This window comes from Sapajus apella, unplaced genomic scaffold, assembly GCF_009761245.1.
Source record: "Sapajus apella isolate SASKATOON/1434 unplaced genomic scaffold, GSC_monkey_1.0 scaffold38, whole genome shotgun sequence".
In the NCBI taxonomy this organism is placed as follows: domain Eukaryota; kingdom Metazoa; phylum Chordata; class Mammalia; order Primates; family Cebidae; genus Sapajus; species Sapajus apella.
In genome coordinates this window covers 10802335-10817710 of record NW_022436978.1, presented here as the reverse complement: position 1 = coordinate 10817710, position 15376 = coordinate 10802335, and positions in this window count along the sequence as shown.

The window sequence follows — 15376 nt, the reverse complement described above, 5'->3', positions numbered from 1 at the left end:
TGATCTATTCTAAAAATAAGACCAAGTTCCATGTTTCATTTTTTTCACATTCTATAAGGACATATGCAAATTGGGAATATCAGCTTAACCTAGAATCACTAAGTACACGTTAAGTCTTAACAGACATTCAGCACTTGTATATCCTCTTTATATGCCTTGAATGCCTTGTGTCTACACTTAAAATATTCATAAGTATACTTTGGGTAGTGAAATGGATCTTAAAAATGTTGGATCGAGGAGATTGATAAGGATAAGTGATCCAAGACTTACGCTTTAGAAAGAATCCTGAAAGATGGCACTGACGTGCTGTTATAATGTCTGCTGGAAACTGATGGTGAAAGACGACCCGCTCTAAGTAGAGTGGAAATGACAGAAATACAAAGGTAGATGGTAAGAAATGCTAAGAGAAGTGGGCATGCTAGAACGGATTACTAAGTGAGGCCAGAAAACACAACAGTTGATTATGTTAGAGGGCCCCAGGACTCTGTTTACCAAAATGATTAGCCATGCACTGATGCTAGCAGATCTAGAATGTTTGAAAACTCAGGGATGTTATCCCTTAGAGTCCAGTAGGATAGTAGAAGATGTGAAGAACTGGGCTCACTGATAGCAATGAAAGTAAAAACACCCTTGAATGAAAGTGGCTGGATGACAGCAAGGTTGAAGTCATTATGGCAATGAGCATCAATGTCAGTGTGCAGCCCAAGAGCTGTAAAAATGATTCAAAGGACACATTGCTCCTACAGGAAATAAATGATCAGCCAAGAGTGGTATGAGCAGCCATCTCTATAAAATATCCCAATCCCATGCCAGTTCCCAAATCTGAGCCTTCTCTCAAACCCCTAAATACATTGATTGGTGAAGAGACTGAGTCCCCATGATGCTGCGATGAGACAACACAAAAAAGTAGTAACAAAAGTAAAGAGAAGAGACATCATCACAACATCATGGCATGTGTACTGTTATGATTCTCCCAATCTCCCAAAGAACTTATAACTACTTAATCAGGTAATCATATACTGTGACAAGTTAAGTCCTAACATTCTGAAAACTGTTGAGTGCCAAGTTCAAGCTGATATTCATACTTGAGAACTCAAATCATTGCCATGGCCCTGCTGTTAGAGTGAGTACACATAAGAAACTTATTATAAATGGAATTCTGGCCCAAGTCCAGTTAATATTGATTCCATTGGATTCACAGACATCCCAGAGCTTATTTTTCTGGTCTTCAAATACGTAATTGGAATGAACGTTTGATTTTTGGAAGAATCTTATGTTGGTTTCGTGGCCTGTGAAGTCACGTTGTTGAAGTCGTGATATGATTTGGCTCTGTGTCCTCATTCAGTCTCACCTTGAATTGTAATCCCCATAATCCCTTCATGTCAAGGGTAGGAACAGGTAGAGGTAACTGAATCATAGGGGTCATTTCTCCCATTCGGTTCTCATGATAATGAGTGAGTCCTATGAGATCTGATGGTTTTATGTGTCTAGTATCTCCCCTGCTGCACTAATTCTCTCTCCTGCCACCCTGTGAAGAGTGCCTTTTGCCATGCAGAATTGTGAGTCAATTAAACCTCTTTTCTTTGTAAATTACCCAGTCTCAGTTATTTCTTCATAGAAGTGTGAGAAAGGACTAATACAGTAAATTGGTAAGAGATAGTGGGACACTGCTATAAGGATACCCAAAAATGTGGAAGCCACTTTGGAACTGGGTAACAGGCAGAGGTTTGAACAGTTTGGAGACCTCAGAAGAAGACAGAAAAATGTGGGAAAGTTTTGAAATTCTGAGAGACTTGGAGAGCTCAGAAGAAGACAGAAAGATATGGGAAAGTTTTGGAACTTCCTGGAAACTTGTTGAATGGTTTTGACCAAAATGCTGATAGTGATATGGACAATGAAGACCAGGTTGAGGTGGTCTCAGATGGAGATGAGGAACTTCTTAGGAAGTGGTACAAAGATGACTATTGCTATGCTTTAGCAAAGGGACTGGCAGCATTTTGTCCGTTCCCTAGAGATCTGTGGAACTTTGAACTTGAAATTGATGATTTAGGATATCTAAATATGGTGGAAGAAATTTCTAAGCAGCAAAACATTCAAGAGAGAAAGAAGAGCATAAAAGTTTGGAAAATTTGCAGCCAGAAAATGCAACAGAAAAAAAAAAACCCAGGCCAGATGCAGTGGCTCATGCCTATAATCCCTGAATTTTGGGAGGTCAAGGTGGGTAGATTGCTTGAGCTCAGGAGTTTGAGACCACCCTGGGCAACATGATAAAGCCCTGTCTCCACAAAAGAATGCAAAAATTAGCTGAGTATGGTAGTGCATGTCAGTAGCCCAGCCACTCAGGAGGTGAGGCACAAGAATCACTTGTACCTGGGAGATGGAGGTTGCAGTGAGCTGAGATCTCACCACTGCACCTTGGCCTGGGTGACAGAATAAGACTCTGCTTCAAAAATAAAATAAAATAAAAACACATTTTCTGGGAAGAAATTCAAGCTGACTGTAGAAATTTGCATAAATAATAAGGATCCAAATGTTAATCACCAAGACAATGGAGAAAATGTCTCCAGGTGTGTTGGAGGTATCCCTTTCCACCTCAGTCCCAGAAGCCTAAGAGGACAAAATGGTTTTGTGCGCTGGGTACAGGACCCCCTGCTTTGTGCAACCTTGAGACATGATGCTTTGTGTCCCAGCTGCTTCAGTCACAACTGTGGCTAAAGGGGACAAGGTACAGCTCAGGTCATTGTTTCAGAGGGTCCAAGCCCTAGCCTTGGTGGTTTGCAGGTGATGTTGGGCCTGTGGGTGCACACATGTCAGAAATTGAAGTTTGGGGACCTCTGCCTAGATTTCAGAGGATGTATGGAAATGCCTGGATGTCCAGGCAGAAGATTGCTGCAGGGGCAGAGCCCTCATGGAGAACCTCTGCTAGGGCAGTGTGGAAGGGAAATGTGAGGTTGGAGCCCACACAGAGTCCCCACTGGGGCACTGTCTAATGGAGCTGTGAAAAGAGGGGCACTATCCTCCAGACCCCAGAATGGTGGATCCACTGACAGCTTGCAGCACAGGCATTCAGTGCTAGCCTGTGAAAGCAAAGCCACAGGGGTGGAGCTGCCCAAGGCCATGGGAGCTCACCTCTTGCATCAGTGTTACCTAGAGGTAAAACCTGGAGTCAAAGGAGATCATTTACGAACTTTAAGGTTTAATGGCTGCCTTACAGGGTTTCAGACTTGCATGGGAGCACTAGCCCTTTGTGTTGGCCAATTTCTCCCATTTGGAATGGATGTATTTACCCAATGCCTGTACTCACATATACAAAGTAACTAACTTGCTTTTAATTTTTTAGGCTCATAGACAGAAGGGATTTGCCTTCTCTCAAGTGAAACTTTGGACTGTGACTTTTGGATTAATGATGGAATGAGTTAAGACTTTGGGGCACTGTTGAAGGGCATAATTGTGTCTTGATATGTGAGGACATTAAAATTTGGGAGGGGCCAGAGGCAGAATGGTATGGTTTGACTCTGTGTTACCACTCAAATCTCCCCTTGAATTATAATTCCCATAACCCCCATGTGTCAAGGGCAGGACCAGGGGGAGGTAATTTGATCCTTGGGGCAGTTTTTCCCATCCTGTTCTTATGGTAATAAGTGAGTCTTACAATAAGGATCTGTCATTTCCCCTGCTGGCACTCATTCTCTCTCCTGGTGTCCTGCAAAGAGGTGCCTTCTGCCATGATTGTAAGTTACCTGAGGCCTCTGGAGCTATGCAGAACTGTGAGTCAATTAAATCTCTTTTCTTTGTAAATTACCCAGTCTTGGGTATTTCTTTATAGCAGCATGAAAACAAACTAATACAAGTGGGGAATGTAAAGTGAAAAGCTCTGACTCTGTTCTTCATCCACATTCCTGGACAAGGTAATACACCAAAACCTCCCTATAGGAGTGGACATGAAGTGTGAAAGTTTGTGGGTTTTTTTTTTTTTTTTTGAATTACAAGTTAACATTCATCAGAAGAAATCTACCATTGTAGCAGTCCCATCAACACTGCAGTGCAGCACAATGGGAACATAAGTGGAGGAGGCTTGATGGTGGAGATGGAAACTTAAGAGTATCATAGATCCAGAAACGTGGGATTTAAATTTCTAGCTGTTGCTTAATATCAATCTGCTATCAACAGAAACTATATGAGCCTGTCCCATTTCTTAAGAAGATCAATCAGTTATTTTATTTCAAGATGTCTACAATGAACCCCTTACATCAGAATGGAACAGCAATTCATTTTGAGTGAAATAGACAAATATTGAAGAATAGGCCTGTCTTCCAATTCTCAGGGTTTTGACCAGCAGCACTATTTAAGAATTTACAGAGTTTTTGATGTACCACTTATGATACTGCATAATACCATCTCAGAACAAGGAAGCTACTTTTTGCCAATAAAAGGTATGGAAGTGGGCGTATCACATCTTCTGATCCTAAATCTCCCAACTTGATAAAGTAGATGCAGATAAGGCACCAACTTGGACATGATAGCCTACAAAGATGATATACTCTCCTCCAGGGTCAGGTTTACACCCTAAATGAGTGACCATTTTATGATACTACACCTCCATTACATAGAATATGTGATTCCCACATCAAAAATGGGAGATAAGTATGACCCCACTACTCTCATTCCATTAACTCACTTGGAGAATTTTTGCCTTTTTCTCCTTTGACCTAGTTGCACTATTCCTGGGGAGAAACTCCTGTACCAGCACCACAGTAAAAGTCCCATAGAACTTTAAGCTAATGTTGCCACCAAGTCAATTGGGCTTTTTATGTCAAGAGAGTAGCAGTTGAGGAAAAGCATCATTACATTGGCATGAGTAGTTGATCCTGGTCATCAGGAGGACAATTGGCTACTGTTACACAATACTGAAAAGGAGGCAATGCTTGGCATTTATTTGACCCACTGGGGCAATTCATAGTACTGTTTTGCACAATTTGATAGTAAATAGACAAGGGCATAAGACACAGCCTGAAAAGATCATGGTGACGAAGGTCTCAGACTACAACAAGGTTATTACTTCTGTCACTACCACATAAGTTACCTAGACAAGCAGAGGTGTTAGTTGAAGTTAAGTGCATCTAGAATGGATTCTGAACAAAAATAATCAGTATCACTTGCAGTCTCAAGATGAACTGCCACATGAGTACTGTTGTTTGTCACATTAAAATTATTCTTACAGGTTTCTCCAGAAAAAAGACCAAAGATCAACCAGAATATAGGGGAGGGGGGTTGTTCCCAGGTGGGATGAACTTACCATTGAAGCAAGTACAGCTGAGAAGCTCACAGAGTACTTGACCAGGAATATTGTAAGTGTTACACCACTTAGAACCCCTTTCAGATAGAGCAAATATAGTGACACAGAAGTAAATCAAGTCTTGTCTCTCTCTAAATCTAAAACTTAAATTCAGTAAAAACACTGGGAAAATACAGCACAATATACTTTCATAAATTTATTATAACCTCTCCTTTTTATGACATCGATTACAGTAATTCTAATTTATATACAGAAAATTATTCATTTTTAATTCATTTTGCATGTATATCTTTGTTTTATGGTCTTTAACGACCAGCATTAATAAACCAGGGGAAAGTGTCCTCTAAGTTTTCTTGTTTTGCAGACATTCAATTTTTTTTTAAATAGGCTAAAATATTATTTTAATGATTAGCGTTCACAGTAATTTTTGTTACAGTTGCCCACCTTTTAGGGGTGTAGACATCTTAAGATACATTTTTAGGATTGTGAGATGTATTTTGTTTGAATGTAATTAACAATGCGGTAGAAAACAATCAGTAGCAACTTAAGTCGTTTGATACTTGGAATGTAATTTCAAGGACTGGTTTCAGCACCTTGGCCAGAGCAATGTGATGGAGGATGTTTTTGCTCACTTTGTGCACCTTGGATTCAACAGGACAATTATTGCTTCTTCAAAACAATAAATACATGCTCAAGAGTGAATCGCCAAGAGGCTGAGACAGAAGAATCGCTTGACCCTGAGAGGTGGAGGTTGCGGGGAGCCGAAATCACGTGATTGCACTCCAGCCAGGATGACATGAGCAAAAAACTTCATCTCAAAAAAAAAAAAAAAAAAAAGTGAGTGAGAAAGAGATGTAATAGCCAACTCTAAGCATTTTGTTAGTATCCACTAAAGTTTTCAGGTTGTTTTACTTTAATAAGCATGCTTTTTAAATAACTTATCAATCATAGCACCCTAGGGCTGAAGAGAACATTAAAAAATTACATAGTCCAAAATTCCTGTCTCCCATTGCTCATGGACAAATACCTGTGCTGAAGTAATTTTTTTTTCCTATTACAAATTTGTCCATGAATTAAAGTCCTTTTTATCATTGTAAATATGTTTGATAAAAATGACGTTTTTGATACAATAGATTATTTATTGGAAGTTATTAGGAGACCAGCGATCTATATCTAGTTTTTTTTTTTTCATGTAAATTGGACAAAGTAATATTAAAATTCTGGAGCCAATTTTGTTTCATAAAATAAAGCAACAAGTTGTAGTAACACCGATGGTACTATAGTTGCATGTATATTATTGTTTTATGAAAGTAATGTGATCAACGTATATGATGTTGTGATCAGGACTGACGATATGTTAAACTGCTTACAGAGGCATATCCTTCCTAATTGAAATGACTTACAATCCTTCCTGAAGAATGAAGTTATTCTCAATGTTAATAAACCATAGAAGAAATGTGCCTCCTTGGACTAGATACTTAATGCTTTCCAGTTTGCTTGTAGAAATAAATTCTTTTTAATCTTTCTCACATAAGAGTTAAAATGTTTAGGAAGGGATTTCTGAATGGTACATAATTAAGTGGTACCATTCACATAGAAATACAACCTTAGTGCTAGGATTAAGTAATCTAGTCTATGTAAAATAAAATACAGTGGAGTGCCTTTCTTTTCTCTCACTCTCTCTCATAACCTCTTTCTTTCCCTTATTTCCAGATTTTATATATTGATAATAAATTAAAATACAATGCACACTAGAAATATTGAAAAAAGATAGCCACAGAAAGATAAGAAATATGTGTGCTGTAAACCAAGTTATTTTACTCTTCTTTGTGTTCTATCTTGGGATTATCAATAATTTTAAGAGTTTCAGTGTATAATAAAATACCACACAATGAAGTCGCGACATAAGAATAGTTATATATGTTGACATGAAAATATGCATAATGAATTTACATATTCAAAAACTAGCCAATTCTTTACAACAAATAGCCAATTTATTTAACAAATCAATGCTATACAGAAAAGTATTAAATAAGTTTGGCTGTTACAGAATAGAAGAGTTTTATAAAACAAAATGTTCTAGTAAGAAGCAAATAGTAAGCTATATTAAGGAATTAATGTTAATTTTTTTAGATGTGATAAGGGCATAGTGGTTACTTATAAAGTTCTTATTTATCGAATATTTATATTACAGTGATTTGAGTGAAATTTCATACCCTATACCTGTTTTTAAAAACTCAAAATGGTAATCATAGTATAGTAGTAGTTCTGAACAGATCAAACAAGATGTGAAACTGTCAATAATTATTGAAGTACATGGGGCTCACAAAGGATTTTATCTATTTTTAGACATGTTTAAAATTTTATACAACAAAAAGAAAAGAAAAATCAGCAGTTCCCAAAGCCACTATGCACCTTCCAGTGTACGTTTCATCTTTGCTTCCACATATAAATGTGTATTTTTAAAAATATGTATCATCTTTGCTTCTCCACATAAATGTGTATTAAAAATGTTAAAAATACACAGTTATGTGAAGCAAAGTTGAGAAGTATACTGAAATGTGCATAGTGGTTTTGGGATTCTAGTTGCTCTTAGTTTTGTTTTCTAATATGTATCACATAAGCATATGTTATTTAAAAATATGCTAAAGTTTTATAAAAATAAATGGTCATCTTTCTCTCACAATGCTAAGGGAAACAAGAGTCTTATCAGAGATCATACATTTAAGTAAAGAACATGCCTTTGGGTCCAATATATATTGATGGCAACAATAATTACAGGGAAAGAGATCAATTCAAGAGCAAAATAATACCATGTTGAAGAGTCATCACAACTTCCAATTTCCACTCTCAGAGTCTCTTCACTTGCTAATCTACCTACTTTCTGTTCGTACTTTTTTTTACAGGAGCTATACTCAGTTGACCTATGTAACTTTAAAAATATTTTCCGTTCTCGTAATTTGCATTTCCAAGCTTTCTTATTTTACCTTGATGCTCTTCTTTATAGATGATTATAATAGTAGTGATATTAATAATTAACATTTCTGCATGTTACCTAGTATGTGTCAGGACTAGTTCTAAATATTTCAGTGTAACTCATTCAATCATTGTGTCAAAACTTGAGTTAAGCACTATAATGTTGCCAATATTACAAGTGAGACAAAGTTCTAAAGAGGTTAAATAATTTGCCTAAAGCCATATTACTGTTAAGTAGAAAATGAGCATTCTATTCTAAATAGCACAATACGTGAGTTTTTTGAGGTACCTAACAACTGATTATCTTACATTTGCATTGAGTCTAGGCATAATATAAAGTCTGCTTTAATCAGCCTTTGTAAAGTTGGGGGCTAAATACTTCTAAAATCATTAATTATTTCAGCATTCCTCAAAATGTTGGTCGTAACACACTCCAAAGCCTATTGATTAAATTTAAAATCCATAGGATAAAAAAGTTGGAATAAACAAATTCTTAGTTCTGTCTTATTTAATACTATTAATGTTATTGATATGGTAAAAACGCTTTTCTCTTTCACATTTTATGTATATGTCTTTGTCCCTAGACAAGCTGAGCCATCCATCTCTGGCATGGTAGTAAGGTTAAAACTTTTACAGTAGTTGTACAAAGGATAAAATGTTAACATTCAGCCCTGATGTTGAACACAGTATTACAGAAATATAATAATAGAGACTCACACTTCATGGACGTAAAATGATTTCCTAGATGGTGTTGTAGAACTTGACCATAGACAAGTTAGAAGAGAAAAGAAAAAGCAAGTTGTCATGCATTTGTTATATTCCCCTCTCTATTTCTGTTAAAGCCTTGGACAGCAGGTGCACCCTAAAAAAAGTAAGCTGAGTGGCAATGACATAATGGCATAAAGGTTTCTGCCTTGCTTTCCCTTTATAATTCTCTAAGGAAATTGTGTCCCAGGCTCCCTCCCATACAGCAAACTCCACTCCTTTTCGCTTCACAAAGTTATATCTCATCCCACATTTTTTATCCACACAAAATTGTTCACATACCTACAAACATAGGTATTTGATCATTGTGTATTATAGACACTGTCTGCTTTTTTGCTTTAATCAATTAACAGTATAATATTGCATTCCCTACAGCAGTGTATAAAAGGACATCTTTCTCTACATTTTTTGATAATGTTTCTCCACATTCCTGTACATTATCATGCTTTATTTTTGCCAATTTGAAAAGTAAGATTTAAAACTTAAAAAATAATAGTCTCAAAATTAGGTAGTGTATTGTTTTATTCAAAACTAATGAAGAACTAATACTACACAATTGGGTAATTAATAGAATAATTTGAGCAAATAAGAATCTGGAATGGTTACTTCTCCTGGCTTAAATATAATAATTCCATTTAGAAATAAAATGTCTTGAGTATTTGTTGCTTAAATACATCTAACATAGTCATATAACTTTTTTCTTTTTCCATTGCACATATTTGATGATTCATTGCTTTAGGAAGACAGAAATTCATCACAGATTCATCGCCGTGACTTCCGGCAATTAGCTTTGGCTACGATCTCTCTTTAGCTTTTCTAGAAATTGTATTGATTTTGATATTAGCAAAAACATAAATGATGACAGGGAAAAAATGTCATCCCAAATTCTCTTTTCCTCTATTGCTCCCCAACCCAAACACTTTTTCTTGTTTATCTAGTTTCCACTTTTTGCTTTGTCTATATATACACTTGGTTTTTTTTGAAGGTTGAAGAAAACAGCTTTACTGAAGTGGTGGTGTTATAGCTCCCAAAGTGTTACAGCTCCATGACCACTCCTGCAGAGCACAGCTATCCCATAAAAAGAGTGCAGCCCTTTTATAATTAAATTATTTCATACAATGAAGATGCAATTTTTTAAATAATTTAATACATGTTTTATAATTGATTTTTCTCTATATATGAGGATATATAAAGTTTCTAAATTCATATGCATATTTCAGAATACAATATTTTATCAGGGAAAATATGTTATTAGGTAGTTCTTTATAAACCATAATTTAAGAATGATTAGAAAAAGCATTTATCAATATTTTACATAAAAGTAATTCTTTGACAGTCTCTATTTTGCCAAAATTATAAAAATAAATCTGCCCATGATGATGGAATGAGCAACAGGAAAAGTAAACATTGCATCAGATTTCTAGATAAGCAATAACTTTATGATCTTATAAGCAACTAGAGAAAGCTCAAAGAGAAGCATTAAAGTATTCAAATATATAAAATAATTTGAATATGCTTAACAAAAATCACTGCTGTTTGCACTATTTGGAGGAAAAAAGAGGAAAAGTAGGGATTGATAAATTCCCTTTTCCTTCGATAATAAATTACCCCATAAAATATGGTCCTTGAAAAAAATGAGTATGAATTATATATATAAAATGAGAAAATAATGTACATTATTTGAAATGTTAACCACTCAACTCAAAATTCATGACTCTCATCAATTGACAGAATTGACCAGAGAGCTTAGGAGACTCAAAGACAATTTTTTAGCAAGAAAGCCAAAAATCAAAAAACAGCTAGGTGTTAGTCCTGTTGATTACAGTAATTTTATTAACTCCAACTTCCAAATAAATGCCTGAAAATTCATATGTCCACCAGAATATTCTTGAGTTTTATTTTCAGAGTTTTCCTGGGTTTTATTTTAGTACATGGGAGCTATGCCAAATTCCAGTTTGCAGATGTGTTAATATCAAATGTAAGATTTTTATTATGAGGCAACAATTATTTAAAGGCAGTGCATTAGTTCATTCTCACACTTGCATAAAGAACTACCTGAGTGAGACTAGGCAACCACAAAACTGTGAGTCAATTAAACCTCTTCTCTTCATAAATTAGGAGTCTCAAGTAGTTCTTCACAGCAGTGTGAAAACAAACTAAGAAAATAATGATAAGGTCTAGGGCTATTTTCTTTTTTGTCTTTTGCTATTTATTTCGAAACTTTTTTGTTTTGAGACTGAATCTTACTCTATCTCCCAGGCTGGAGCGCAGTAGCATGCTCCCTGGTTACTGCAACCTCTGTTTCCCAGATTCAAGCGATTGTCATACATCAGCCTCCCAAGTAGCTGGGATTACAGGCATGTGCTGCAACACCTGGCTAATTTTTGTGTTTTTAGTAGAAATGGGGATTCACCATGTTGGCCAGGCTGGTCTCGAACTCCTGACCTCAAGTTATCCACCCGCTTTGGCCTCCCAAAGTGCTTGGATTGCAGACGTGAGCCATCGTGAAACTCTTAAAAGTGTAAATACTTGCCAAGAGTGGTGTCTCATGTCTGTAATCCCAGCACTTTGGGAGGCCAAGGCGGGCAGATCACAAGGTCAGGAGATTGAGACCATCCTGGCCAATGTGGTGAAATGAGACCATCCTGGCCAATACGGTGAAACCCTGTCTCTACTAAAAGTACAAAAAATAAAAATAAAAGCATAAATATTTTTATAAAACAACTACAGTTTCAGAAAATAAGCAGGGAAGGCATGTAGCCACAAGAGGTTCCCACATTATATATAATGTATCTATTGTTACATTATATATAATAAAGAATGTTGGGCTAGATGCTGTGGCTCATGCCTGTAATCTCAGCACTTTGGGAGGCCAAGAGGAGTGGATTGCCTGAGCTCAGAATTGGAGACAAGCCTGGGCAATATGGCAAAAACCAACCTCTACCAAAAAGACACAAATGTAGCCAGGTGTGGTGGCACACACCTGTGATCCCAGCTACTTGGGAGGCGAAGGTGTGAGTATCACTTGAACCCAGAAGTTGAAGGTCGCAGTGAGACAAGATTGCATCACTGGGTGACAGACTGAGACCTCATTGAAAGAAATAAAGAAAGAGAGAAAGAGAGAGAGAGGAAGGAAGGGAAGGACGAAGGGAGGGAGGGAGGGAGGAAGGTAAAAGAAAAAGAAAATTGGAAATTACCTTCATATGAAGAGGTAATTAGTTAAATATGTTCTAGTACCTTCACGAAATACCATGCTTTAATTGAAAATTATATTGCATAAAAATTTTAATAATCCGAAAAGATGATAATTTTCTTATGAAAAAGGTAATCATAAAATTACTGTTTGATATTATATGTATATATACAGATTCATATATCCCTATGTATATACATAAAATTTTATTACACATTTTTAACATTGTTTTACTAAAAAATACATAAATTCATATGCAAATATCTTAACTGAAGTAATTTGTGGAAATTTAAAGTTTTGGGCTTTGATATACGTATTTGGTAATTTATGATTTGCTGATAATCACCTAATAATCCCTGAAGAGAAGTTCACAGAAAATCAAATTTGTTTTATTGTACATTTGAGCTCCAGTTCATCTCAAAAAGCCTACTCTATTTATTTGTCCAACTAATTTTTCACTCTCAACAACCACTTGTGAGTCATTTATTCGGAGACCTCAATTCACTGAAATATAAAGATAAATTGGCTTTATTTTTCCCTTTGCCTGATTTTAGGTTTACCATGTTGAATTATACTTTACATTTTAAGGTAAGTATCATAAATGTTAGGTCGCTTTTGTCCATGAAACAGCATCCATGTGTTTTAAACGTTAATGTTATAACTGGTTGGACTGATAATATTATAACTGATCTCCTTCTTCCAATGTGGGTTAAATGCGTGGTTCAAGGCACTTAAGAATGGAGGAGAAGGTCCATTTTTGACATAATTTGTTTTCTTCTCTTATAATTTGGATACATATCTATCTAATAAAAATGACGTTTAGCCTATTTTTACTCATCGTTGTTTCTTCCCTGGATAACGTGGCTAGCTATTGGTGTCCTTTAGCAGAAATAAAAATGCTGCTTTTTCCCACCTATTGTGGACTTATGTCTTGGTTTGGTGACAGCAACCTAGGGTTATGTCTATTGCTCCAACATAACTTTCAGTTTAGTATTTGCCGCTCTAAAAATGTCATAGTTTGGACAATAAATAGTTATGCTCCTGGTGTGATATATTTGTGAGGTCTTTCTAGGAACCTGAAAAACTTCTACATAGCTCTGCCTTGACCTTTTCTCACAGTTTCTTTTCCTAACTTCAGCTCACACTGTCAGATGTCTACTCTATAGCCTCTTGTAGCTCAGATCATGGCCTGGGAGGTGGATGGGGAACATTAAGTTAAGTTGTCCCAAGTTCATTGTACAGAAGCTTCTGCTGGACTTCTGCAATGTTTGATCAACCACAGTAATTATTTTGTCATGAAAAATGTTGCGAATCCAGATTATTCTGCTGTCTCTTCTTTCATTGCCCTGCCTTCCAGGTAATGTTGCTGCAGCCAGTGATATGAGGAGAAAAGATTATATTCCTTTTCTTACAATCATTCCTCGTCTTCACATGACTCTCTTGCATACCTTTATTTGCTTGCAAAGGGGAAGTTTCCTGCCCCTCTTCCTCTGATGGGAAAAGGGTCAGGAGGATTAGGATAGGCTGTTTTCTCATTGTATGTTCTGGGAAGATGATGGCCCCTACTGTATACTCTCCCTAGTCCTCATGTTATATGTGCAGTACATTTAAGATCTTTAAAGAAATATTAGAATATCATGTTTAAAAATGACCTAGAATTTTGAAACAAAAGCTGTTGTATGTGCATGAAGAACAGCTGGTAATTTTCACTGCCTATATGCCCATACTTTTGTCTATCAAGGGTATGGCTGCCTCAGTCTTGAAAAATTGAAAACCTTTAAAAAGGAAATCTATGAAAGTTGGATGCCTTTAATAGTTACCATACTAATACCAATGTCAACTGGCATGAAAGCTGATGCTTTAAGGTAACAAATAACATATCTAAGCTGTTGTCTTTACTCTTTTGGATTTGGTATAAACTTCCTCCCTTTTATTATTGCTAAAACATCCATAGAAGCTGTGTGTTTCATTGTACAGAAGCTTCTGCTGAATTTCAGGGATATATACACCACTTTATTAAAAACTACTCTGCAGTGAATTGGAAAAGTTACCATTCCCTACACAGGCCCCACACTTCACACTATTGAGCTGTTCGTCCTACCTCAGCCTCCACTTATTGCAATTCTAACTTTATATCCAATGAATGTTTCTGATATCATGCCTTCGATGAATTATTTCCTGGTTTCCTTCTACTTACCAACTGGTAAACTCTTTTAAGACGTGAGCTATAGTGCCTAGAAGATAAAATTTCACTTTGAAGATAATAGAAAAACAGTGGGCATTTGTTGAATTAAATCAGTAAAAGTCTCTAACTGATTTAATAGTGTTGGATTTTATGAAGGGTGAAGCTTTTCACTTGAGAATCGAATTGAAATGTATTTTTGCTGTATGTGAAGGCAAAAACTGAGGATATATGACAGAAATTAACATATATGCGGTCCTTAAAAGTTATAAGATTATCTCACAAAACCGGTAAGCATATAGGGCAAACATTATTATTTCCATTTTACAGGTGAATACACTGAGACCGAGAAAAGTTAAATTAATTTCCAGGGATGGCGGTTATGAGTGGAGGAACCCACTTTTTTTTACTGCAGTCTTTCTTTGTCCATAATATCACTGCACTGTAGGAAAGGGAAGTGGAAATTTCTATATCTGATCAACTGACAAATATAAATTCTAATAATTACTATACATATTAAACAGTCTTCTCGAAGCCCATTCCAAGGTCATTGAAAGGATATTTCTATTCATCAGGGCTATTCTGGGTCACCAGACAGATTTACCACCATTGTTGTTAACAGGATGGCTCCCAAGAAACCTGATTCATTCTTTACCATTTCAAAAGGAAGCAGCATATTAATTTACAATTATTGTAGAAATTTGGAGGGAGGACAACAGGTTGGGCTAGGTGTGACTAGTCATGGTTCTGAAAAAACAATGGAAGAAAAGGCAAAGGCTCTGGCAATATGGTGCTTTAATTCCCCAAGGTGGCTGGAATTCCTGGGGTGCACACACAGTTCTATTAATGGGTGGGCCCAAGTGGTACTGTGCAGATGCCACTTCCAAGTTCCACCCAAGACTCCCTGTGGGCCAGGGGTGGAAGAAGAATAATTCTGTGGCTTCTGGAAGGTGGAAAATCCTGG